The sequence below is a fragment of the Pleurodeles waltl genome, chromosome 8 (assembly GCF_031143425.1).
Source record: "Pleurodeles waltl isolate 20211129_DDA chromosome 8, aPleWal1.hap1.20221129, whole genome shotgun sequence".
Lineage (NCBI taxonomy): Eukaryota > Metazoa > Chordata > Amphibia > Caudata > Salamandridae > Pleurodeles > Pleurodeles waltl.
Window position 1 is genome coordinate 252,700,400 of NC_090447.1, and position 27,763 is coordinate 252,728,162.

The 27,763-nt window shown below is 39.0% G+C and overlaps 1 long non-coding RNA gene across 2 annotated transcripts in view; it reads right to left on the bottom strand.

Moving 5' to 3' along the window:
* LOC138249898 (uncharacterized) overlaps positions 1-27,763 on the bottom strand; it is a 587,389-nt gene that overhangs the window by 74,173 nt on the left and 485,453 nt on the right. For both annotated transcript variants that reach the window (XR_011194855.1, XR_011194856.1), the window contains one exon: positions 4,475-4,537. This is a non-coding gene — a long non-coding RNA (uncharacterized lncRNA). The remainder of the gene's footprint in view (positions 1-4,474; positions 4,538-27,763) is intronic.

Here is a 27,763-nt window from a genome sequence, read left to right on the forward strand (position 1 = left end):
GACTGTAGAAATAACTACATTTTGCATAGTGGCACGAATCTTCAATGATCATGTCCTGTATAACTAAACAACTGGTTGGAAAGGATACTGTTAACTGCCAGTGAAAAGTTTGAGTAGATGAAAATGGGAATTATTGATGTAAAAGATGTTTTTGAACTTGTCTTTGCTAGCAAACTTTCTCAAATGTTAGAGCTTCAGAGGATATGCCAAGCCTCATCTTACTGTTTATATATTTACCTTGCCAAATATATATCTTACAGAAAACTACGATACTGTACCTATATATTACTTATTAACATTCAATATGAAGCAGTTTATATAATAAAAATAATAAAATGTACAGACCAGCTCCAGGTAAACACATTCATGGCACCTTGTTTATACTCCTTATTAGGAACAACTACATGTGGGACAAGGCCAATATTGAATAATAAGATTCTTATTCATCTATTTTTATAGTAATATGTTACGATCCAGTCATTATGGAGATATAAGTTTTAAATCTCTTTCCAGATGTTAATGTTGGCTTAAAGGAAATCAACCCAACACCTTTTTTATTTGCTACTAGTGTATTGTGATGTCAAAAACTTGCTTAAACCTTTTTCCACACATTTCACACGATACATTTGAAAGGTTCTCCATTTCCATTTCTAAATCACAACACCTGACAAACATGAGTCATCATGTTACTGAAGATTGCTACCTGTGGTGAGCCGCAGTTGTATATTTAACTAAGCCCATATCTCAACAAATCCAAACAAGGCAAATAGCTAATGAGCAGGTGTTTCTAAACCATAGAGACTTTAGTTACAGTGCAAGAGATTCAAAAGCAATTTCTAGGTACATTCAATCTTCTCAATTTGAATGAACTGTTGCAAAAGATACAACGGTTTGACCTGTGGCGGAGAAGTCATTCTCAATTGTTCATGTTCCTGTTCTGTTTGAAAATATGCTGCATCTTCATCTGCACCTGTACAAGATTATTTCTAACATACATTTTTAGACTGTTTCTTCTTTGCATCTGTTTGTTAACATGTGGCACATTACGACTGTATGATGTGTATAATTTTGCACCCTCCCCTTTCCTAGTCTGACCACCTGCTTTACTCTTGTACATGTGCCATTATGTAACATATCATGTTGCACTTAGATGTTGTCTCCATTTTTGCATTAAAATGTCTAGATAGTTCCCTTTTCCAAAATGAAGGCCATTTAGTGAAGATAGCCCAATACAGCACAATGCTATAATATATTATTTTGACAATTAAAATAATTGTTTGTGGACTACTCTGACGATTGTGTACGGTGCATTAATTTCTAGCCTACAATAAAGTCGCTTCACTAAAACATGGAGATCACAAAGGGAAAGCAACCCGTTTATGTAAACTTAATGGCATGGCAGCTCATTTTGGAAAATTGTGATTGAGAGACACATTTTCAGGTTAATAAGATAATGTGCACACTATTAGTACAGACCTATGTGAAGGTTAAAAAAATAACTTCTGTAGCTTCTTCAAAATAAAGAGAAAGAAAAGAAGTCTTGCAACAACATCCTGAAAATGCTGTTGACTTCAAAGCTTGTTCAAATAACATTTCTAGAGCAGATCATGGTTCCAAGATTTACAGACCAATGAGAGCCACAAAAAACACCCACGACGCCCTCCACTGCAGGGGTCAGGGAACCTGGACTTACAAACATTTGTGTATATACTCCATTTGCAGTAGGACAGCACAAACAAAATACGAATTAAGGATTAGGTCAACTTAAGACACACGTTTTCTATAAGTATGCTTTTCCCCTTCTCTCAAATCAAGCACATTTACCTTTTTTGGAAAAAGGCAACTCAATAAACTGCTAGAGAATGACCGAGGCAAGTAAAAATAATATGGCTTAGTTTTCATTACAGCAAGTCTTGATGAATGGGATTGACCCAAAGCAATTGTGCAAAGCTTTCATTAAGGTTTTAGGGGAAATCATTTCTGAACTGCAATGGGATAATTGGATATGATTGACGACTTTCTGACCAATATGTATGTTTTTGTGTTTGGGAAGGAGAAATGTACTACTGAGGAGACAAGAAAATGGCACTCTTCAGTGTCACTAACAATGGAGGCCTCATTATTAGTAACCTCTTATGTACATGATTGTTGCATCATCATTTTATTTGTAGTTAATTTTACTTTCTGAGTTTGTGATGAGCTATCCCCTGATGGCTCAAGTGTACTCCAAGGAAAGCTAGAAGGTTGTACAGTTAACTCCCAGGGTGTAATTCTAAACCATACAACCTACTACCTCAACCCGGATGCACACAGCTTCCAATGCTGAGAAATAAATTCTGCTTTACATTGTTCCAAGTGTTTCAAACGAGGCAATAAAAGTTCCTGTGCAGTCACCTGTATGATTACAATTCAAAATGTAAGAAAAGGTTAATAGGTGGGTACTCTCGACATAGAATTAAACATAAATCGAATGTCATGTCTTGATAGATGACCTCACCCACCCAAAATTTAATTTTATAACATTCCTTTCGATTACTACAAATGTGGTTGAGAAACAGGAACACAAAATTCTCCTAATATGTACAATGATTGACTTTGATGTTTTTAAGAAACTATCATTTATTCAACATTAACAGTACATAAAAATGAAAACATGTTATATAATAATAACCCTCCCTTGGTTAACCAGTATTAAATCAAAGTTACTGGACACATTATGACAAGAATAAATCCAGAAAAAATAATACAAGAGAAAAACAGGCATTTCACATTTAAACAGATCCCACTACTTATTAAGGTATCAGAAGACATTTTGATGCTCAAGGTTGGGCCAAATTACCTCACTGACACAGACCCATAGAAGCGAACTTGTGCAGTACAATTCACCACAAGATCGGATCTACGGGTTAGTGACAATTGGCATCACACAGCATGTTCCAGCAGACGTGATCAGACGCAAAAGGAGGGAATAACGTGCAGTAGCATACATGACATGGAAGGGGAAGGAGCAAAAACAGTAAACATACACTTTTAGAAATTATGAAATATAAAACAGACAATCAAAATCATATAATTGTTTAAACATCTGTTTAGTTGCAACACTAATGGAGGCAAGCTGGGCATTTTAGTTTTAGTAAGATTGTACACATTTATGCTAGTGATTTTATTTAAAAATGACATTAGACATATAAACAATTGAAAACTAATATATTTAATTGAATATATATAAACAATACTAAATTGTTATTACGAAACGTTTGCATAGCACTTATGTTTGAAGTCTCGATACTATGTTATTATTCCTGCATTGACCTGTCTGACTAGGCCTAGAAATTGAGCAAAATAGTCGAATCACAATTCAGATTTCTTGTGTGCACTACTTGGTTAAATTTTGACTATTTTGTTAACAGCAAATGTATTACTGCGATTGTTTCTAACACCTTTTAAAGTCAAATAAACAAGTTGGGAGCATATATCTGGTCCTCCACCTCTCAATGCAACATAGCTCATTTTGCGCTGTTTGGAAATGTGAATTGAAATTGGTCAATGGAAAAAAAGAAACCACTCATATTCAAAACATAACTCTGAAAAGTTTAACTAGCAACATGTCCCGTCTCAAACTTTTTTTAAACAAAGCACTCTGTTAAATTGATCTTGTACATAACCATTTTGATGTGTCAGTCAAATGATTTTTGAATAACAGCGACCATAAATCATTAAATACAACATCTGAAAGGGCAAAACTATTCTGTAAACTATATGTCTTTCAAACATTACCACGTGGTATAATATATCAGTAGTATATATCGATAATCATTGCTTTGCTTCACAGCTACAGAAAGTCCAGTTTATTTTAAATGATCTGAAACCATATTTTAAAACATATTTGCAAGTATATTCTTTACTAAGCTTTTTCCTTGTGTGGTCAGTTTTTTTTTTCAATTTGTGTAATCTGTACCCGAAAACAGGATCTATATTTTCAGATGAGACCCAAAGATAGAAAAAATGTTCCAAGTTTGACTCGTACTAAAAAGCAGCCTTTTATTACATCACACTGAATGGATTTCATAATTAATTGCATTATGGTGCTATTTCATTGCTAATGAATATTTACAAATTCCTCCTGATCAATCAACTGTCATAAAAAATGTCATAGTTGCTAAACTGACACAGATGCAAGGTTTTGGCTGCATTCGTTAACAGCATGCGTGCTGTACCATCTTTATGGTGAATTTAATAACAAGGGGCACGTCTGAAAAACGAGTTCCGGCTTGCAATGCAAGAAATGGAAATGGGCATGTGACTATCAGCTCGTGAATGCTGTACAAGTGGGGCACAGCTACAATCATTTAGGAACCTTTCCACACTTTGCCCAGTAAAAAACCATTCAGACGACTTTAAAAACGACAATAAGGTTCCAGTCATTTATGTTCGCATTGAAAACATTTAATATTTAGGAACTTAATGTGTTTACCTTGGTTAACTTCTGACCGAACAGGCCTTCTGTTTTCAACCTTACTGCCAGGTTTTGCAAATGCTGAAACAATTAAAAATAGTTGGTTACAAACAAAATATATAAGAAAATGTGTCTTCTGCCTGACAGTATTTCGTTCAAGAAACAAAAGGTGGCTAAGAAATTATTAGAAAAACATTTCTATGGGATGAAGAGCTCTGACAACAAACACTACGGCCAGTGTAAATATTTTACTTTGGGGAACATTTACACACGTGGGGTACTGAGTTATCAAATCAAAAAAGAGAAAAACAGTTTGAAGTAAGTTAACGCTATCCCAAAGTCCTATATTTGATAAAGTTGACCGTTTTAGAGGACTGAAAGACCAGGAGAACACTGTACTTTTTACAAGACAAGGAGCAAAATTGCAACGCCACAAATATATTAAAGAGGTTTGCTGCACGCACTGCTACTAACAGCATCCTACTCAAGCCACACTATTTGCCAGAGTGCACTACACCGCTGCCGCCTCAAAGCCGAATGCATTGTGTTCTTATAGTACGAAGAAAGTGCTGCTTGTTATTATGAGCTGTGAGGCTACACTGGAAAAGTTTAAAACAATATATAAATATTTTCAGTGCAGTCAATATCTTTGTAATGACACTTTACAATAAGGAACAGAGTGCGATGAAAGTGTTTTCTAGCCATTTCATCATGAATTACGAGCACACGAAAAAACATGTTGCATTTCCCTCTATCGTGTTCAAGTATTTCATACTACAATAGCCGCACTGTCCTGACAATACACTGTAGTGTTCTAACAAACAATTATATCTTTTCATTTTCTTTTATACACACGAAGTGGCTAGCCCTTTATTTATCACAGTGAACCTAAAGTAGACAATTTAGTTTACATTTTGGACACTTCTTAAACAGCTTTGTCTGCTGCCCACCTTCTGCAAACTGTATTCAACATGTTTTCACCAAACCACTTTGACAAATGTTCTCTCTGAAAAAAAACTTTTACTGGAAAAAGATAACTAAAGTTAATCACCTTATTTATCAAACCAGAATTACATTCAGAACCTCAATTACTAGAAAAGGTTTAGAACCAATTTCATAAGCTAATTGGGGAGGGCATGAAAAACATTTATTTAAGTGTTAAGAAGTTTCTTTTGTGTAACCAAGAATAAAAAAAAAACCTAGATACAATTTTACATTTAATTCTCTCTGGGGCTCAAAGCTATAATCATTGAACTAACAATCACTTTGCCACATTAGACAAGAAAGTTTTTTTGGTGTCTGTATTTCATCTCATTTAATTCTGATTCCCCAGTAATATATCAATAGCATGAAATACGAAAAGCCTGCTAGTAAAATGTGTGTAACAAATTAAATATAGCAATATTATAAAGCAATTTATGTAAAAACAGCTGGCTAATAATGAAAGACAAGGATATACCTGAAATATTGGAACATTGTCAACAGGTTGATGGCATTGCAATACTGACGCGAAGGCTTTAACGGTTAAAAATCCCTCGGCAACGTTGAGTTACTGTGGTTGGAGGAGATCTACCACATCTTCTTCTTTTCACACTTGCGATTTTCCTTCTTGAAAAGGGGAGAGGTTCTCTTTCTTCAATAATGCTGTGTTTTACCAGACTCATATTTTTTTCCTCCAGCATCCTCCATTTTACGTAGAAACAGAATGTAGGTTGCCGCCTGCTTTTTTGGTTATTCTTTTCAAAATTCTAAACACAAAGCACTGCGCAAAAGCTGCACCAATCCTTACCGCTACTGTCTGCATGGTTGTAGGTGTGGGAGACACCAGAAAATTCACAGAGCCTGTGCTGATGTTATAAATGTGATTCACTCAGATCTGCCGAAGCTAAAGGGTGAAAAGGCAGGGTGCCAGTATCCTACACTGCGTTGCAATGATCTCATGTTCGGTACTGTCGCCCAGTTGAAGCGCCTGTTTCTAGGCAGATAAAAGTTTCTTTGTTGCATATTAAAGAGCTTGCTTTAAAAAGACCTTCGATAAAAAATGGAGTCAGAAGTTATGACTTTTTATAATAAAAACTGCTTCTTGGTATTCTGCGCTGAATCTCCTTTTCCAGACACGAGACGAGCAGCTGAATGTATCAGGCATGAAAGGGACAGCCTCCTCCTGGTGGTCAGCCAAAAAGCCAGAAAAAAGGCAAAGCTGTGCCCTACAGCTCCATCGCTTGCTGAGTCTAGCTAAAGTCAAGTATTATGATCCGCCATTTTCCAAGCTAGGTAAAAAAGGAGAAGAATTCAGAACGGGTGCTGCTTTCCAAGTCTCTCTTGGCACCATTACAAAATCTCAGTCATAAGGTCACGTGACGCGGAGCCAAGTGCAGAGTGCATTCCCATAAAGTATTCTGCTGATGCTGCGGAGGCAGCTATTGTGTAGTTTATACCCCAAGCTCAGCCCTCTCTTCATTGAATTAGCTAAAGAATGCATCACCTTTGGGGGCTGGGAGTCATGGAAACATCTACCTGGCAAGCTGCCCACTTCTCCTGCCCATGAACCAGCGTTGAGATTGTGCTGTCTAATATAATGATGACTAGGAATGTGAATAGTCGTCCACGGTGAATCTGATTCCTGCATTGGCTGTGCTATTTGCACAACAAAGCACTGGCTTCTTCTGTATAGAAAAAGACTTTGTTGGCTGAAAGCAACAGTTAACAGTTTGAGCATGCCTCGCATGCATTTTCCCTTCTTAACACGGCTTCAAATATTTCCAAAATTATCACTGTGATGCGAATAACAATTAAGGCTAACCCAGTTGTGCTACACTCTTTTGCTTACTCTGCTCAGAATTCCATTTAGGAAGTCTGAATTGCTCAGTGTGTGTTTGCTTGTTTGTGGATTCACAAAGCCCGAACATAGCTACAAAGAGGCAAACAACAGTAAAAGCTCCTTCTTTTTAGGCTCAGTATAATTAGATTTAACAAAGACCAGTCTAGCTTTTGCTCATACGGCTTTTCACCTTCTGAAACCTTAATAATAGGCTATAATTACCATCTACCGACTGTACTCAGCATATTGTGTTGCAAAAGTCCTCCTCAAACAGATATTCCGAAAGAGACCAAGACGCACTATAGCAGTGTGAAATAATGTACCCTTTCTGTGAGTTCATGATTTTTCCATTGTCCACAATTTCAAACAACAGGATAAATAAGTTTCATCTACTAGAAATCAATGTTTTGGGAAAAATACACAATATGATTAGATGTGACGGTCCTAGTTGTAAAGTGTCTCATTTGCCCTTAAAGGGCTCCTGTTTGTGTCTTTAGAATATCAGTGTCAGCCTACACATAAATCTCCAATCATCTCATTTAAAAGCTAACTGGCATAGCCCCCTCTTTCTAAACATTACATTGAGAGAAACCTCAATTTAATTTTTAAAACATTTGCACCAATGATTAGATGCATTACATAGCATAAAGCAATTTCATGCAATATATATGTTCTGTTCATGCTTATAGCTATACTACAACATTTCTTTGGCAAATTCAAGGAAGGATCTGAAGAGACTAAACCTGCTCCTTTGAGGTGATCTTCTAAAATATACTCTCAATGTGAAGAAACAAACTTAATGTAAAAGCATCCAACTGCAGTGCTGCACTTGGTTTTTAATCTGTTTTATGTAATTTCGATTTTTTTTCATAACACTTTTTGTTCTATGCAATGACTGTTCCTTGACCGCTATGACATTCTAATTGACCACATGAATTAAGAGATTGCTTCATGATTTTTATGCTATATTTTTCCCTGAATTAGTGGTTCAGAGATTGTTTGCCTTTGAGAACTCCATATCCTCAGCATGTATCCATACAGTGGACAGGTAAAGATCGTGACAAGGACAGAAACTCATTATGGCTGACCAAAATATTAAGGGAAGGCATTGGAAAATAAAATCTAATGTAGATGATAATGAGGCGGAGAGGTGAATGGACTTTCTCATAGAAAGAACTCAAGTTTTAAACAATTTACTGATCGTTCTATACTTTATCCTGCATATACAACGTATTTATCACCTAATCAATGTTGTCAATGTGGTGCCTAACAATGTACCTCTATTGTTTACCAGCAGTAAACAATAGACCAGTAGTAGGTGTAGCATTTTGAGTTTAGCTAAAATCTGATTTATCACTATAAGAGGCTTAGCTTGCTACTCTCTCCGGGAATCATTCAAGCTTTACAATCATCTGTGCTGGGGTCCACATTGTTGCCTCAATGCTTTAACACTTCACCGATACCTCATAAGCTGAGATATGGAGTAAGTAGCCCCTGTAATGTCTTGATGTTGTCAACACAGAAGCAACATACATGGCCAAACAATAAATTATTTTGGAAAGTGTGATCAATTAAAGATAACCTGCAACATCAGGCGAACTCAGTAGGCAAGATAAGCACCCAAGGTCGGACCTACAACTCAGGGGGTTTGTCCACATGCACATTGAGGGTTTTGCTAAACTTATGAAAAAAATGTGGTATCAGCTAGTTAGGATCATGACAGTCCTTTTCAAGTCTGCCTTACAATAGGCTACCTCAGTGCTTTCTCTTTATCGCTTTGTTAAGCCACGACCAATTCCAAACTTGAGACAAGGAGGGGGAGTGGGTTATCCAATGCAGGGAGTGGGGCAATTTTAAAAAAGTAAGGTAAAGTGCTGTAAAAGATGACAACATGGACCTTCACATTGTTTTTTTTCCGCTTTTAAGAATGAAAACAACGACATACTGAAAGAACAAAGTGATTGAACCTCCCTTTATTAGCACTTTATGAATCAGCCTTTGGCATTCTGGGTTTTTCGATTGTGGGGTCTGAAGAGCAGAGACTGTTTGTCATCTACAATGAAGACATTTCTGCAAGTACTAGGGAAAGGATAGCCTGTTCTACAGACAACCTAAGTAAACCTCAAAATAATGCATAACACTATGATTTAGGTAATATAATGCAGGCCACCGCCCTTGAGAAGGTGGCAGAAGTATAATCACATGCTTAGGACTCCTGGCAACTTCTTATTCCCTGATCAAGTTTTAAAAATGTAAGCACCCAATCTTCTTATTCACAAGGTGCAAAATGGTGGCCCTTCAGGAAGGCTATCCCCCTGACACGTGACTCAGTACATTACTCAATTGTCTATCTTGCTCTGGAATGGTTCTCAGATGTGAAACCTTACAAGAACCAGTACTTGCACAGAAGAGACAAATGTCAAACTTGAGCACCTGGGCTATAGTTCCAGTGACCAGCATGAGAAATATATTTACAGTCCTACACTCAAGCATCAAGGATGCTTGCAACTGCTTGTTACAACAGGAGCCACAAGTTTAGAAGGGGATCCATGACTTGTTTTGAAATACATTTCTCAAATACGCTACCATCAAGAATAATTCCATAGGTTCATCTACATCATGCAACAATTGTTAAGTCAGTAGAAATGGTTACAACATATCAAAAAGATGTAGTCCTCCTTCCATCTGCAAAGGTGTTCTATAGCATGTAAAAGGAGTGACTCTTCAATGACAATTTGTGTCCCTCATTTTCAAATAGGCATTAGAAGGATCAGGTATAAGGAAGTCATGGCTACCCTAATTCCCAGTTTTAAGTTTTTTTAAACTGGTAAGTAGAGACACATTGCTTGCAACTACCTTGAAAGAATAGCTGCAGACCGTACAGACACTACTGAAAGAGATCTTCATACCGGCAACCTTCTGACTTCAGAGCGGCTTTCACAACACCAAAGAGGAGGCTGCTAGGGTAACAAAAGTCCTGGTACTGACATCATATGGTAGCCCAAAAACGCACTGGGAGGTATGCTTCATGTCTCAAAGCTTGGATTTGGATGTGTCCCTTTTTACCACACTTCATAAAATTCCCACGTACTCGGGAAGTAGAGACTAGTGAATGGAATTGCTCTGAGCTGGGTGATATCATGCTGGGTCAAATAACTGACTGGCAGCATGAAGCAGCCACAAGAGAGGCAGGGAGAGTTTTATGCTGGTGATATCAAGTACTACGTGGTCTTTTCAATGAAGTTCTATGGTCATGCCTGTTTTCATCCCAAATCTCTATCCAGCTTTTATTACTTTTCCCCCTTACCCAAGTACAGTTTATCTTTACAGCATGCAAAGGCTAACAAACAAAGAGGAATATAATACTGTGATAAAAAGAAGAGCACCGCCATGGCTGTCTGTTTACAGAACTCGCCAAAGCCAACTCCATGCTACACATATTCCCAGATACTGAACTACGAACTATGTGTGTTTGGCGGGATAGTGTGTGTGTGCATGTGTGTGTGGGGGGAGAGGTTGTCTGGTGTCTGTAGAGATTTCAGCTTACAGGAATAAGACTGTGTGCAGGGTATAAAAACAAAGAAGCAAGTACTTTTATCAACTTAAAGGCACAAAAGAAGGCTAATAGCGTGTAATGACCTATATAGGTAGTTTATTACTGAATCAATTGTAAAAAATGTGGTTTTAGTCCCACAGAAATCATTATGTTCACCATTTGTAGCAGCATAATAATGGCAGATGATTGATTAAACCTTTTCTGAAGAGTAGTGGCTAGATCTCTCTTTGATGTTGATGAGGGTTCATCTGACACAGTACTCATCAGGGCCATAGGATTATGCATGGGTTAAGAAACATGTAATGGGTATTTCTGCAAACAAATCTGCATTTGATCCTGTGCCTGAAACACTAAGGTAACGCAGTCATTTAAGACAGGAAAGTTTCAAAAGGCCCAGTTTCTTAGTATAGAGTAGGCTGAACACCATGAGTGGTCACCACCTAAGTGACTGAAAATCCAAGACAGAAGTGCTGAAAAGCTTTGTGAGTCGTACTCTCCTGAAAGAAGGCATCTTTAATAGGAAGTTGCATAAACATAGTGAAAAATCTTAACAGCCTGTCGTTTCCACGGATGCCTTTTGCTTAAAGAATGGGACTAAAATGGATACTGATGCCAGAGGTTCAGCAATAAGATGAGGCTGAAGGCTGGAAGGAGTCTGCAGATGAGACTGAGGAGGAGCCAGCATATGCTGCTGATGGAGAGTGGGGAGCCTAAAAGGTGCATCTGAGCAACATGAAACACATTTGTCATGCACAAAACTGTGGCTAGTCTGTACTTTGTGTATCAGGCCAGTCAGAACCTTTTGACGAACCCAGGGCAAAACACATTTTGAGGCCTAATCAGTGTGACCCAGGGCAATTACTACACTGTGCCTCCTTTTCCCTGATTACCACATCTCAAACCACCTTGACATAATTCAGTTAAAAATGCGAACTGCATAGAAACCTCTCTTGTGTATGGTTTAAACAAGCATAATGTTTCTTCATCTATAACAACAACAAAGGCCTTGTATGGGGGCATAAGACAACTGACTTACCGCTTGGGCCACTAATAAAATTCAAGACAAAAGGGAAAAATTGTGATACCTGTTCAGTGGCTGTACTGCACAATGTGTAATCAGGAAACAAGGGTTAAATCCCGGCTTGAGTAACCTGCGTGACTCTAGGCAATTACGTTTCTTCACTATGCCTCATGAGAGTACTTTGAAATGTTGTTTTGTATCTTATGTGTATTTGTATAGCACACATCTCACCCAGAAGGGTATTCCGCCAATTAAATATTGCAGACTGAGAAAAATGTTGGTTCGCTGTGCATCCTGTACAAAACTTTCACTTGTACATGGTTTAATAGACAAAACTGATGCTTCATAAAGAACAACATGACGAATGGCTAGCTTCTTGAGTCATTAATTGAATAATCAGTCACAAAGGGATGCAGCTCACTAGTTCCAATAAACACCACTTAGTGCAGTGATATAATGTGTGCCAAAAATACTCTTTTTTATTATAAAAGTTGGTACCTTTGCTAAAACAAAAAAAAAGAAAATAAGTGGCAGTTAGTGATACTTTGCAGCTGGGTAAGAGATTCAGGTTGAACTAAGGGCTGTTCTTCTCAGCCCGTGGCATAGCTCTTCCAGACAGGATGCAATGCATATGGAGCCAAAGAGAATTATAGGACCCAGCCGTAACCACCTCCTGATCACTGCCCTACTGGCGCTGGTAGCAAATTGGGATGTCCTTGGGTGGACACATGATGCACAATCTCAAGGGCTACGCACAACTGCCACCCAGAACCAGATGCAAGCATGGCTAGTCAGTGTGGGAATAGACAGTTTCATAGAGTGGGCTATGATTATAGTGATGTGCACTGTGAAATATGAAATACTTGCTGACAGTTTCACCCATAGTGTGCCTTGTTGGTTCTCTTAAAGGTGTGGGGATGGTGAAAAGTCCACAGTCTGCACTCCACTTTTGACGGTTGTGGTGGGAAGCACTGGCAGAGGGAACGCAACTGCAGCATAATGAACATCACATCCACGTGCCAAGTGGTAGGTATATGTCCTGAAGAGTTGGAGAAGGAATCTAGCTGGACCTCTCCGCAGCCTTTGACACTGTCTGCCACCACACACTCCGCACACACCTTCACAACGCTGGGATCCGCCACAAAGCCCTTGACTGGCTCACCTCCTTCCTCACCGACAGAACCCAAAAATTCCGTCTCCCACCCTTCCAATCCTCCGCCACCAAAATCACCTGCGGAGTCCCACAAGGCTCCTCCCTCAGCCCCACACTCTTCATTATCTACATTGCCCCACTAGCCAACATCCTCAAACCGCACGGTATCGCCATCCTCTCATATGCTGATGACACACAACTCATCTTCTCCCTCACCCACAACGCCACCACCGCCAAAACCAACCTACACGCTGCACTCCTTGACACCGCTGCCTGGATGACAGCCAACCACCTCAAACTCAACTCCAACAAAACCGAGATAATCATTTTTGGCCCACACAAAAATGCTTGGGACTCCTCCTGGTGGCCCACCACGTTAGGCCCTGCACCCACCCCCACAAACCACGCACGCAACCTCGGCATCATCCTGGATCCCTCCCTCTCAATGGCCCAACAAATCAACGCCATCACCTCCTCATGTTTTAGCACACTCCGCACACTGTAAAAAACATTCAAATGGATCCCTACAGAGACCAGAAAGACAGTCACCCATGCACTCATCAGCAGCAGGCTAGACTACGGCAATGCCCTCTACGCCGGCACCACACTCAAACTCAAGCGCAAACTACAGCAAATCCAGAACGCAGCAGCACGACTCATCCTCGACCTTGCCCGCCATGAACACATCTCACCACACCTCAAATCCCTCCACTGGCTCCCCATAGACAAAAGGATCACCTTTAAGATCCTCATCCACGCACACAAATCCCTCCACAACACCGGTCCAACCTACCTTAACGAAAGAGTGACCTTCCACACTCCCACACGCTACCTCCGCTCCACCGACCTCTCTCTCGCCACAGTCCCTCGCATCAAACACACCACCACTGGAGGCAGATCTTTCTCCTATCTGGCCCCCAAAGCCTGGAACTCCCTCCCCACCCACCTCCGCAAGACCCAGGACCTCCTACTCTTCAGGAAGGGCCTTAAAATCTGGCTTTTCCAACAGTGATCTCCCGTCCCCCCTCCCCCCCAGCGCCTTGAGACCCTCACGGGTGAGTAGCGTGCTATATAAGTCTCTTTGATTGATTGATTGATTGATTGAAAGATTGGAGAAACAATACTGGATGGAAATGCAAAGGTTCACCTTGTGGCATTCAAGATCTGGGTGGAGAGGCAACTGAGGACAAAACTATCTTGTTGGCCATGATGGGCCAAGAATACTCACACTCAGGGGCATGGTGGGTAACTGGACTGCAGAAACCCATCCTACTTGTAAAGAAGGAATAATATAGCATTATAGCCTCAATACTTGTTGTTAAAAGCCCTTCCCCTGAGTTATAGTGCTGAGTACCAGGCAAGGGCCTGTCTAAGGGCAGAAAGCAATTCAAAACCAGAGGGTAAAGGCTATAGAGCTATTATAACATTCCACCCATACAATTAGAAGAAGCTTAAATAAAAAGAGAAAAACACAAAACAAGCACTGGAATTTCAGAGCAGAAAGTCTATAATGGTCATTTTTAGCTCTGAGCCGCTCAATGGTGCTCTCAACATTTCAATGTTCTAATTAGGCATTATTGCTCAACATGTGAGCAATAATGGGTGTCAATTACCCAAGCTTCACATTTTCCACTTTGCGGGATAATAATACATACTTCTTTATATATTGCTTCACACTGCACATGCCGTTTCTAAGCCATCTAAATGGCACCAAAAAAACAAAACTGTACAACAAGATCAAATAATAAAAGTAGCGTAGTTCTCTAAATCTCAATTTCTTTAATATATTATTTGGAAATTTAAGAAGGAAAGTGTAGATACGTGTGTTTATTTCTATTTCTCCGATCTTAGCCCTACACCTACTAATTATTTAAATTTGACACAGGGAGGTGAACTGAGGAGCACTTGCACTGAAGATAGAAAAATGGAAAGAGAAATAAGCCACAACTATACCTCTTTTACAGCATTTCACAGTAATGTTCAGTTAGTTGGATGCGCTATGAGTGACTATCGAATCCAATTCTTCTAGAGCAGATGGTCATTGATTAGCTCATGAATCGTGTGCACTATTTTGTTTTTGTTAAAAAGTATTTTAACTTTGATACAAGATTATGGCAAAATCAAGAAAATACTGTTTCGCGAAGCAACAGCAGGTATGAATTTGCTATGTAAATATTACGAATACAAATTAACACAATTACTATCACAAATGCTTGGAAAGAGTACAGTTTGTGCACAGTGTTGGTAAGGTACTTTAGGTCTCTTGGTAAACGCATAATGGGCCCACTGATAGCAGACTGGAGGAAGGAACTTGGTGAATATATACACACATTTGCATAGTTCTTGAGACTACTTAGGCACCAGTCATGGGGCCTTAAAGATGATCATGGACCCAGCCGAGATACCTTCTGTCCTGTTTTTACGTAGTTGAAGGGTTTGAGGATGCAGATGGACCTAATAACCATGTCTTCAGTGAACTTAAAGTAGCACAGAAAATTCTTTGGTAGGCTGATGGTAGACGGTGTTTCAGTATATCACGGTTGTGAATGTTGGGGTATTATACAGGAAAAAGTACCCTGCTAAATGCAAAACATAAGCGAAAGAATGGAATAGCTGCTCCAGGGCACAAGTTAAGAACATTAATTCTCCTAATGTTTGCTTGATAAGGCTGTGGAATTTCCTTGTTAAAGGTTTATGATTGCCAGTCGGCTTTTCTCTTTTTCATTTATTCGTGAAGAGGCTACAATCACAAGAGATGTGCTGGCTCATACCTTTGAACGGTTCTTGCATAAATGTGCATCAAATAAGGAACGGCTGGGGGCACATCAGTCTCCATTTTACATTAGGTTTAAATCAACTTTGCCTAGTGAAATACACCGTTACTGTTACTCTCAAACAATTTTATTGGAGCAAGGTGCTTACGTCACCTGTAAAAAAAATCAATACGAATAAAATTAAAAAAATAAAAGTATACGTCAGCTTAAGACAACTGGCTTATTAGGAACCAAAACTTTCTGCTGAAAAACTCATGCATGACTTCTTGTGTGGGGAAATAATTTCTCCTAACGTTATAACACGTTGTCGGAACTATAAATATTCCCTACTCATATCTGCACACCATTACTCTAATGGACTATTTTATTTCCCAAAATTCATTGCATTAAAACTTTTAAACCAATTTGGATGCGGTTCAGTGTGTAGCGCACACATCATCTATTATCACTTCTGTTCACCAGATGTCGTTCAACAGTAACGTGTGCCATGCCAGCTAATTCTGAGGGACTGGTACTATACACACAAGGCATACTTTCTCCATAGAATAAATACAGTAACTCTTATCGGAAAGTCCAACAAAAGTTTGACAGGTTCTAAACCTCCAGAGAGCTATACCCCAGCTCACTGTCCCACTGCACTTAGTATATCTGTGTTCATTCTCTCTTATCTACTCACACAAACATTTCTCTTTTGTTTTCTAAGAAGCCTTCCAGTTAAGCGAGTACATTTATGACCTTCACCCATGCGACTTACATCTTCTGAAAATATAATCTTAAAATCGAAATGGCTCTTCTCAAAATTCCTTACATCGCTCATTCCACTTTCGTGGGAAACTTGCCAGTTATGAGTGGTTTGTTTAAACCAAACATAAAGGTATATAAATAGGAAAAATTACGTAATCTGCTCTCCTTAGCATGCTCAAAATGACTAAATTGTTGACTGCTACTATGTCACCACAAAATCGTACCACCAAATATTTCCTGGAAATTTTGCGGAACCTTTTTTGGAATAGTTTCTGTCAATTTCGACAGCTCTCACCTTGAGCTGCTCTGGCAATAACGTCTGTCAACTCCAAGCCTTCATACCTCTCAGTCTACTTTGTATTATGGGCGTGCAGGATTTGAGTGTAGGGATGTCGATATTTGAATTACATATGGTTACTGCTTCTATAAAGTACATTAGATGGGATTGTGTTATGAGCCTGGGATGGAGGGCTCAAGGAGATTTGTCTGCTTTGAACGGAACAAAAAGATGACATAGCACTGAGATGGTATGTGAGAGCTACCCAGGTTACTATATCAAGGAGACTGAAAAATCTCAACAAGGAAGTGGTTGTAGAGAGATTTAAGCAGTGCTTAATTTGAGCCAGTGGTTGCAGGTGGGGGCCACCACCACTTATTTTTCTTATGCAGACTTTCACCCAGAACAGGACAGTGAAAAACACATGGGGCTAAAATGAAGAAAAGAAAGATAGAAAAAATTTGACAAAAGAAGAAAACAAGAACCTAAAAGAATGAGATAAAGTGGCAAGGAATGTACAGTGGTGGATTAAAGAGGCATGAGGTTTAATGAAGTCTAACCACACCTGGTATTGGGCATGCTGACATACAGTATTGCCATTCGTGTTCTTGTAAGTAAAACCTTGAGCCCCAGCATTTATTCTTTTACAAATCAAACACTGAGCTTGGGTATTGTTAAGAAGTAGAATCTGCTTTATTGTTAGGAGCAGATAAGAGTGTGGCATAACACCAGTAGTTGAGGTGGAGAGAACACTGCCTTGACTGACTGCAAATACTAAGATGAGAATTTTATATAGATTTCTGCATTAGACATAGAATCAACTACGAGAAGGAAGAAGGCAAGTGAGTGTCTAGGCAAGGTATTCTGGGGGTTATTCTAACTTTGGAGGAGGTGTTAATCTGTCCCAAAAGTGACGGAAAAGTGACGGATTTACCACCAGCCGTATTACGAGTCCATTATATCCTATGGAACTCGTAATACGGCTGGTGGTATATCCGTCACTTTACCGTCACTTTTGGGACAGATTAACACTCAAACTACAAAATACAATAACATTATAATTTAATAAGATAAAATATTCTTACATTCAAACATCACCACATAACCACAAGCATAGCAATACAGCACAACTAAGCAATATATCATCAGCATAACATATGTGCTTATCCACTATCACCCACTGACTCGCATTATGTAGATATTTATCATTCTAAACTTAATGCATTGCATCCCCTGTAAGAGGTTTGCTATGAAAATATGTATGTTGATTGTTGAGTTTGCTATCTGAACTACAGATGCAAAGTGCTGGTCCTAGGTCGTCAAATGCTCCTATAGCCCTCACTCTACAGCTTTACAATGTATCTGGCCCCCTTCTTCAGGGCTGTGAAGGAAGTGAAGGAGGGGGAAAGGAAAAAAAGGCTCTAAGGAGATTGCATACAGGGACGTAAGGCTTCACAAAAAACACACCTACACACATTCTGTGCTTTGCACACACAGACACACATACAAATTAACAGGTACAAAAAGTACAAAGTAGTTCACGCTTTGACTCGCATACTTTCTGGACAACTAGGAGCTAATTACGACTTTGGCGGAGGGAATTACTCCGTCCTAAATGTGACGGATATCCCATCTGCCGTATTACAAGTTCCATAGGATATAACGGAACTTGTAATATGTCAGCGGATATCCATCACATATGGTCGTAATCAGGTCCCTAGTGTCTGACACGTACACCACTTTGCAATACTGGCTTAAAATGGCTAATTTTAATATGTACAGAGATTTAAAACTGCAGAGCTCGAGCCTGGCCCAGGGTAGGTAACCAATGGGCATGCTACAATCGCAGTTGATAGGTCTCCTTCGGAGTGTGATAGCTAGCAGAGCCCTCAGATATGACATGCAGCATAAACACATTCATAATGAGAAGCCACAGAGTCTTAAACATGTCGAGCCATGAAAATGTAAACTATGCTCACCGCTAGCTAATGCGTTATCTCGATTTATAGTTCGCACAGTTTATGCACAAAGGAGCACAAAATACAACTAGAGCTACTAAGCTTTACTCAGATCTCCTTTTACAAGTCCTGTAATTAGTACACATTGGTTAATATATTTCCTAGAAAGGTTGCATACATGTTTTCCGTGTCTCCTCCTTCCACAGGCCTAGTTAAATAGTTGTAACCCTTTAGAAGTCCTGGTATTTTTCACACAAGGTTTCGGGTTCTGCTGCGCACATCACATTTCATTTCCATAAGGCACACCAAATAAATATTCAAATAAGCTCAAGAAGGAGGAGTTTCAAGGTCTTCTTGGTGTCTGTGGGGTAGTTCAGTAATAAAGGGCCACGGGGAGACAAAAATAAAGGTGGCGGATATGTACTAGCAGTCTCTGCTTCCAGACAACCCGTTGGCCTACTGTTCGATGTGAATGCAGCTCCACGTGGTCTCCAGCTTTACCCTTCCGTTTACCCATCCATTTTAGACACATTTGCCTACCGTCTGCAAAGCACTAAATGCAAATGAGATTACCACCAGTGGTCGTTTAATTGAATGGGCAACAATATGAGCTAAAGCAATTGTAAGTGTAAATAAAAAAGTTCTAATTAAGAAACGTTTGATAAAAAATATATATACATACAGGTTATTTTAGTTGTGAAATTAAAACTACCTGCAATATAAGAATATTCAATATTACTATTAGTTTATTAGTAGTATTAGGCTGATGACTTCAGGTTTGTCTGAAAACAACTGAGATGAGATCGAACTGAAGATATTATTACTTACTTATGAAAGCTAGCAAGTGATGGCAATATGGTTACCAACAAAAAATTTATGTGAATACTACTTTGAAGAAAAGTTAGATTCTCGGTTACACTGAAAATATTGGAAGGGTAAATTAAATGAGTTGTTATGCCACTGTACAAGCTGTCGAGTGAATGAGCCCACACTGTTAAATAGGAGGGCTGTCACGGATCTTTAAAATACCCATGAAGCTGAATTCCGAAGTCACTCACAAGTGGTGTTTCACGTCTACCTTTATCCTACTTAGGACCCAAAGACAGATGAACAAGTTATTCCCAAAATAATCAAGGTTGGATGGCCAACTGGCTCAAGTTCAACAAGTTCAAGAGGAGGCTTCAAGCAAGTAGGGCTGATCACAGTCTCGGATAAAATGGCAACAGGTATGCCACTTTTAAATATGCAGTAAATGATGAGAGAAACATCCTGGGGTCATTGGATTCTCTCATCTGCCTATGGACAGTCATGCAAGTAAGATCAATCATCTGTCATGATAGGAGGCAAAGTTGATCATATCAACTCTCGACTAGTGTTTACTGTACTAACTACAGAACACAGCAGCCAGGGATATCCTTAACTGACCCAATAGAGAACAGATTTCCCTGAACTACAGATGCTATACTGGCTTCCTGTAGCCTCATGAATTCACGATAAAAGTATGACAATCACGCATACTATTTATTATGCAAAGCTAGAGTATATATGAATCAGTAATTTGTACCAATCCACCAAGAAACTGTGGTCTTCAAAGAACAAAACTTCTCAGTCAACCTAAAAGCATCAGAAAGGAGACCACTGGAAGGGTGTTCCTTGTAGATCTTCGCTGCCAGGTGGTATCAGAAACATCAACCAAGGTATGTCTTTGAAAACAAAGCCATTATGAACTGATGTACACTTCAACTGAAGAAGAACATAGTTTCCATTATGAGTATTTGCACTTAATCAATGCAACTGATTAATAATGATGAAATGATGAGCCACACAGAACAGCTTTCTTCATATCACAATTCCTGTGCCCAGGCCACAATATTGACAAAGTATGCTGCTGAGCAGGTTGCCATGGAATGCTACCATTGGCTGGTGCAGCACTGAGTGACTGTGGTGTTCGCAGCACTAGGGTTCCCAGTTATTGTGGTTTAGCCTGTGCACAGGTTTCCACCACAAAGGTACTAACTTGTGCTAAATAACAGCCTCTCTGCAGTGACCACCACTTCTCTCAGCAATGGCATCAGCCATATAGAGCACGGGTTCTTAGCCTGTAGTCTGGGGACCCCCAATGTCTACTCATGGGGCACGCAACTCCTTAGAAATGTAAATTTTATTAACAGAGTAATGAAGGGAATATAAATAAAGACGCAAAATGTAAAACTGAAATGTTTAAAACGTTTTGTAAATGTGAAGGAATTTGAAATTGGAGGCTAAAAATTTAAAAGACATCCTCAGATTGATTAGTGGAAGCAGTGCAAGTACATCAAACAGGATACAAAATGGACAACAGGTGGCCTCAACTGCATTTAGAACAGCTCGAATATTCCCATTAAAATTACAATTTTGGGATTTTACTTGTTTTTGAATTAAGTAAACTATTTAATCATGTGTGTATTTGTTTGATTAAATCTTGTGTCTGTATTTTTGTGTCCTGTTTGGTACAAATCATTGATGTTGCTTAGGGTGGGGGCCCCGGCTTCCAGTAATGAGTCAGTGGGGGTCCCCAGATTCCAATAATGATTCAATGGGGGTCCTCCGGATTCCCGTAATCAGACAGTATTAATATGTTTTCAGTCAGGTTGTAAGCAAAATGAAAGTAGCATACTCTCTTTTATTTTCATCCACAACAGGTTCTCTTTTACCAGAACAGTTATCGTTATGTATTTGTTCGCAAAATCATGAAACAATGATAAGGCATAAGACATTTCCCATGTATGTGGCTTCTATGATATAGATATGCATTCATGGACACAAACTTAAGTTTCTCCTGGAAATCATGTCTGGGTCGAGTAAGGAAAACAAGGCTCTTGTCAATGCCTGTCCCTAAAAGGATAATAACGTGTTCTTTATATAGTACTACATTCAGCACTTCTGCCATGTCTAGGCACTGTAAATATCAAATGATAGTGCTTTGCAATTTATGGTACTTACTTAGGTACGATGACAGGCTAAGTCTGTTTGGCCATGGTTCAAACTCACAGACACTATATTTGTCTGTGGAGAGCATTCAGCTCACTGAGCCATCCTGCCAGCTGTAACACGTGCAAGTGCTTTCGTACCAGATTCTATATTTAACCAGCCATACAGGGAACTAGACATACCACTTCACAAATGCACTGTCTCCACTGAGGAAATATGAGTGATGTTTGTAGGCCTATGTTGTATTTTATAGCAACTGTTTCTAAAGTTTAGGTACAATTTGAACTCCTAAATAATATATGATATTTCAAAGTTTAATATTGTTCCGAAAAAACTGCATATCAGAAAGTCTTCAAATGCCACCAGTCAGTAAAGGCATTTTTATTCTGACATTTTAAAATTCAGTGGGATGAAAGAAACACAATTTGAATTCCAAGGGAGGCCCACATTTATAAATTCTAAATGTTGTTAAGAGTCCAACAATCCTCCAGTCTTTGAATAGTTGAGAGGACTTTAACTCCGCCTGTCTCTGCAATAATAAACTAGCATTGGAAAAGCCGCTAGGTCTGGGTTTATTGTGCTAACACATGCTGCGATGGCACTTTGAAGTGAGGCACTCAAGAGCGAGTACTGGAGAGGAGGCAGAAGGACACAACCGAACAGCCAACAGCATTAGGTGAGAGATGAATACTCCACTGGGCTGAGTCAGGTCGTTAATATTAACAAAGTCGCCAACCAATGGCTGAAAGAAGGTGTTCGAAGAAAGCCACTGTTTGAAAGGAGTGGTGGCAAAGCCTACTTCATGTATACTGTTAGCAATAGGTAGATTTGACAGATGTAATGTTAAAACCCAGACCTAAAAACAAGTCAGAAGATTTGCCACTGCAATTACATTTTGCCATGATGACAGAATCTGAATTAAAACTGGTCCACTTATTAATTGCATGCACCTTTAGAGCTGAAGGCAATTGACAATCGTTTAACCAGTACTGCAGAAAAAGAAGGCGAGAAAAGGGTATTTAATGGCATATAAACAGAACGGAAGGATAGTGTTAATCCTGTCGGCTAGCTGCCATAATATTTCTCACCTCTCCCCCCTTCCTGACAATCTGGTTAAAGTTCTTTTGACTCATAGCTGCGCACATGTAAGTTGTATGTGTTCACTGAACCTACTGCAAATCGGTTTAAGCCCAACATGCCTGACACATGGCTCTATTTTACTATCGCGAATATACAACAATTAAGCAGCAATAAATGGAGGGGGGCACTTAATTAAATAATTGCATAAAATACCCAAACAAGGCAGCATCTTGACATTAAACCATAGTGGCATGCATACAATCCCTGTTGTAAAAATTATTATAATCAGCCCCAAAACTTCCAACTCCCGATAAGTAAAAGTTCAAATAAGGCGAGGTTCTTTCTATTTGTACTAATTGTATATGATAATCCCTAAATATTCTCATTGCATTCCCTTTTAAATGTTTTGGGGCTAATTCACAAAGGCATGTAAGAGTACGTAAACGAGGACTACAGTTAATTACTCCCAAATGCTTTTGTAAATAGGCCTCTTGGCGCTTTCCAAAAGCAATGAAAATTGGTTCATCTTTTTTTTTTTTTAAACAAAACTAATCAGATGAAGTGGGAATCTCAAGGCTCGTATAGTTTGTCATCACAAATTTTAAACATATATATATATAATGAGATCATACAGTGATACTTTAAAATCAACAACCTCCGGCAATGCTTGAGATTGGTTCGGATATTGCTATGTGCGGATTGCCTTGCTTCTAACATTGGCTCTTTCTAGTTTAATCTCCCTGTTTTCTGGCATGAAAGACAATTTGTGTCAATGTGTTGGCAAAAGGAACATTTGAAAAACGCAAGCTCTTGGAGAACTTAATTGTGAGGAATTACATTTTCCTCAGGGACGAAAGACACCTTTTTATTTCCTGTAATACTGAACATAAAACTGATCGCACTGATGTTGGACGATAGGCCCGGTTGCTGTTACGAGGCTCTCCCCGAGTGCGGTGTTCTGAATCCAACCCTATGACCCTGGTTTCTCAAGCTGTTGTCAAGTTCTGCATTAATAAACAGTTATCCGCCATTTTACAGACTGATTGAGGTCTCATCGGTTGTTCAGTGGATGGTATTAAATAGTAACCTGGAGGCTTATGACAAATGTACATCAAAAGTGGATTCATCCCCTGGGTGGGGTTTAGCTAATAGTGCCCTGGCTGGTATACATTATCAGTATTGTAGCAGTGATTTTATCAGGTGATACTGCACTCTATTGCTGCTCAATATTCCTCTGTACTGCTGCTGATATGTTAGAATATTCAAGACTGCAGTGTGCATTGTGGTGAAAAAGAGCAACAGCTCTGCAGTTGTCTCTGGGACTGCGGGTGAATGAAGCATCTGTGCCTTGCTTTTGTTCTCAAGCAATATCAAGGAAGATGCAGTGGTGAATTAAGCTGTGATCCTCGGCACTGAGAACGAGCCTTTGGTCTTAGGTGATGTCAAAATAAGCCGTGTACGGATTCAGGGATGAACAGACTGTGATCCCCGGGAGTGAGACAGTTCATTTGCCTGCTGGCTTCATCATGTTTGTTTGTATATGGCTACATTTGTCTTGTATGGCAATTAACTTGAAATCGATTCATGTGTGGGACGTTTCTGTGCTATTTTTTTTTTTTTTTTGGGGGGGGGGTGTTAAAACAAGCATTGGCAAAGCCAATAACTTTGCCTTGGACGTTCTAATCAGGAATGCAGAAATGTGGTTTGCATTTGTTAGCGCATTAGAGGGAGGCATTAACTGTTGTCCAGCATACCCTCCATGGTGCATGGAGAAGTGGAAAGGATTTCCACTATACTAGAGTGAACATCAAAGTGACAAGATCTTAGTCTCCAGCCTACTCGAAAATGTCATAAGAAGTCTGAAGATTATGTGATGACAAGTAAAAATAGTGGCTACACATTCATCTTTTTTTACCAGAAAAGTACCAAAAGGAAATTCCGGGGGCTTGCATTATTATTTGAAACAGGGCAGTAACATCACAATGTGTTTATATTACACTCAGTGATATGTAGGTGCTGATTTACAAAGGAGCTGATTTCTTTATAGTGATGAGGTGATCTATTCCTAGCACATGTTCAAGCGAAAAAGTACTAATAAATGTTGTGTCTTTATAAACAATGGAGTTTCCCCTAAACATCTTGGCAAGTTTTGACAATGTATGTTACATCAGAATAAACTAACAAGGAGAAACCTCAATAAGGTATTAACACCCACACATTATCATACACACAGAGGCATAGCTCAAAAAACAATACCGAAGTGTTGTGCATGCACAGATCTTATGGCACCAATAACCAATACATGTCAAGGCAGCAGCAGTGTGCAGAGAGCCCAAGTCAGCAGAGAAAAACACAGGAGCACAGGCACATCCAGTGTCTATGGTGAACGACTGGTGCAGCCATAATATGTACCTGCCCTTGAAACTAGGATGGGCACTCTTAATCCTGCAATGGGATTCATATAAATCACTCAGCAGAATGTAACATACAACAAAACTACTTAAAAAAGCTAATTGTTTTATTTATGTGTTTCACTTTATTATATCTGAATACTAACAAATGTCACGTAGGACTCATTTGGACCAAGTTCGAAACCTAAAGGTCTAGAAACTCTGAAATCATTCAACAGTTATTTCATATCTTGAATTTAGCAGGAAATCTTACAAATAATGATGGCAGCTAATGGCACAATAAAATAAACACGAAACACAGGGTAGATTATATTATCAAAACAATATTCATGTTCATTTTTTAATTTGTAATGACCCAAATTAATATCAGATAGGAGGAGACCTCGGAAATTGGTAGAGATTGAAACGTCAACTATGGTTTCCCACATGGTTTAAGAACTCAGTTTTACAATCGGAAGAAGCCCTGACAGGCTCTCCCAGATAAAATAAAAACTTCATTTTTCAAACAATTGGGAACCAGTGTATTATATGTTGTTTTCTTTATGTGTAATTATATGTGAGCACTGCGTCATCTCCACTGTCCGACTCACTCTCTCACACTATGTCTGATATTAATTTGGATTATTACAAATTAAAAAATGAACATGAATATTGTTTTGATAATATACTCTAGCCTGTGTCTAGTGTTTATGCTATTGTGGCATTAGCTGCCATTATTATTTGTAAGATTATTTGCTAAATTCAGGATGTGAACTAACTGTTGTCTTTGCTGTGGTTGAAAAACAGTGCGCTCACTTTCATATACTGCACTTAGTTTACATTTATGTTTCCATTTCGTACATTAGATTTGATTACTGCATTGAGTTATCATGCATTTGTTGCTGTTAGTGTTCGAAGCTTTGTTTCTAAGATGGTGTCTCTATTCGCCAAATAGTCCCTTCCATTTACTATGTGATGCATTACAATGGAAGCACCCTGGAAGAAGTAGAATAATAGACCCTATGGTATCGTTTTTTTGTCACTTGTGGTAAAAAAAAAACGTACCTTATTGCTCCCAACTTGCAATGAGCACTTTAGTGAGCACTCCAGTCACTTTCACTAAATTATTTGGGAATTTTTAGAGATTAACAGCGAAAGCCAGCAGTTATGGAACGCGACAAAACACTGACCCTCAAAATGTATCCTAAATGCTGCCAGAAAAGATAACTCTGAAGACGGAGACCATAACAGAAAGAGAGCGAGTGCCTTACTTATGTACCTTCAAAAAAAATACTAAAAACTAAAACGCCTCATCAAATGTGAATACTTTATAGGGATAAAATTGGATTTCAATTGAAAGTTTCCTATTTTAAAACTGGACCAACAATAGCTTCATTCAGCAACATGGTAAAACTAATATGTGTCTGATTCATGATACCTGTCACCCGAAAAAAGAAAAAAAGAAATTGCTAGGTCTTTCCAGGCAGAGGGGAAAACAAAATGCCTCTTTCAGAAGGAGACTTTAAATAAAAAAATTATGTAATGTACCGACCAGAAGAAAAAAGAATGTTAGATTCCATGTCAACTATTTCAAATAAACCTGGCATGAACCATCAATCATAGGTGAGCCGAGCTAATGTTGCACTTAAAATGCGAGACGAGTAAATATTGGTCTCAGAAGCAGGTGCCGTGCGTGCCGGAAAATTATAGTAAGAACTGCTGCACTTTTCATTTTTTTGCACTTCTCAGCCAAGTTTTCACAAAAAGGCTTTTACTCCCATGTGTTTCAATCTATCATGTGTTCTGTATTTGGTTCTTTTTCGGAGTTCTGCTGTGAAGCTTTTCAATGTCAGCTCAGGACACTGGAGAGGAACAGCTGGGGTTTGTGGTGCAAAGAATGTAGCTGGAACTGTGACAGAGAGTTAGAACACACAAACTTCAGAGCACATTACCTCAGAGAGTATATCGGGGACCATTTGTTTAACCTTGCTGCTGAAATAATTAGTTTTCAAGTATTGCAATTCAGCTTTTCCGACAAATGCAGTTGCCAAAGTGTATACATTATACTATACTAAGGGAACTGCAGGCTCAGAATCTGGATTGGCTCGTGTTTTCAAATGTTCATCGACACATACTTAAACATAACTTAACATTGGACAGAGATTCTGAGGATTCCAATTTATTCGGATCCCCGACCATAACCATAAGCACTTTCACAAACTCCGGCTGCACACCAGAACATCTGGAAACTGGCAAACCTGTTCCTCGTGGAAGTTAGGCAGGTTCAGCTGGTCTTGTTAAGAATTACCAAGGTATGTAATTTCCCGGAAAGACCCTTGGGCTGGGAAAAAAGATCAGATTTGACAATATTTTACATTTAAAGACTGGAAAATATCTTGAAAGTAGGCCAGTGTGAAATTTAAATTATGCTGATGTAATTTCAGGGATTTCACATTATACTTCGTACGCGAAATTCCAGAAATGACACCACTTTGCATAATTAGGTATAATTCGCAGGAAATTTGGTGCAAATTTGCGGCAAATTTTCACCATAAATGCTTAT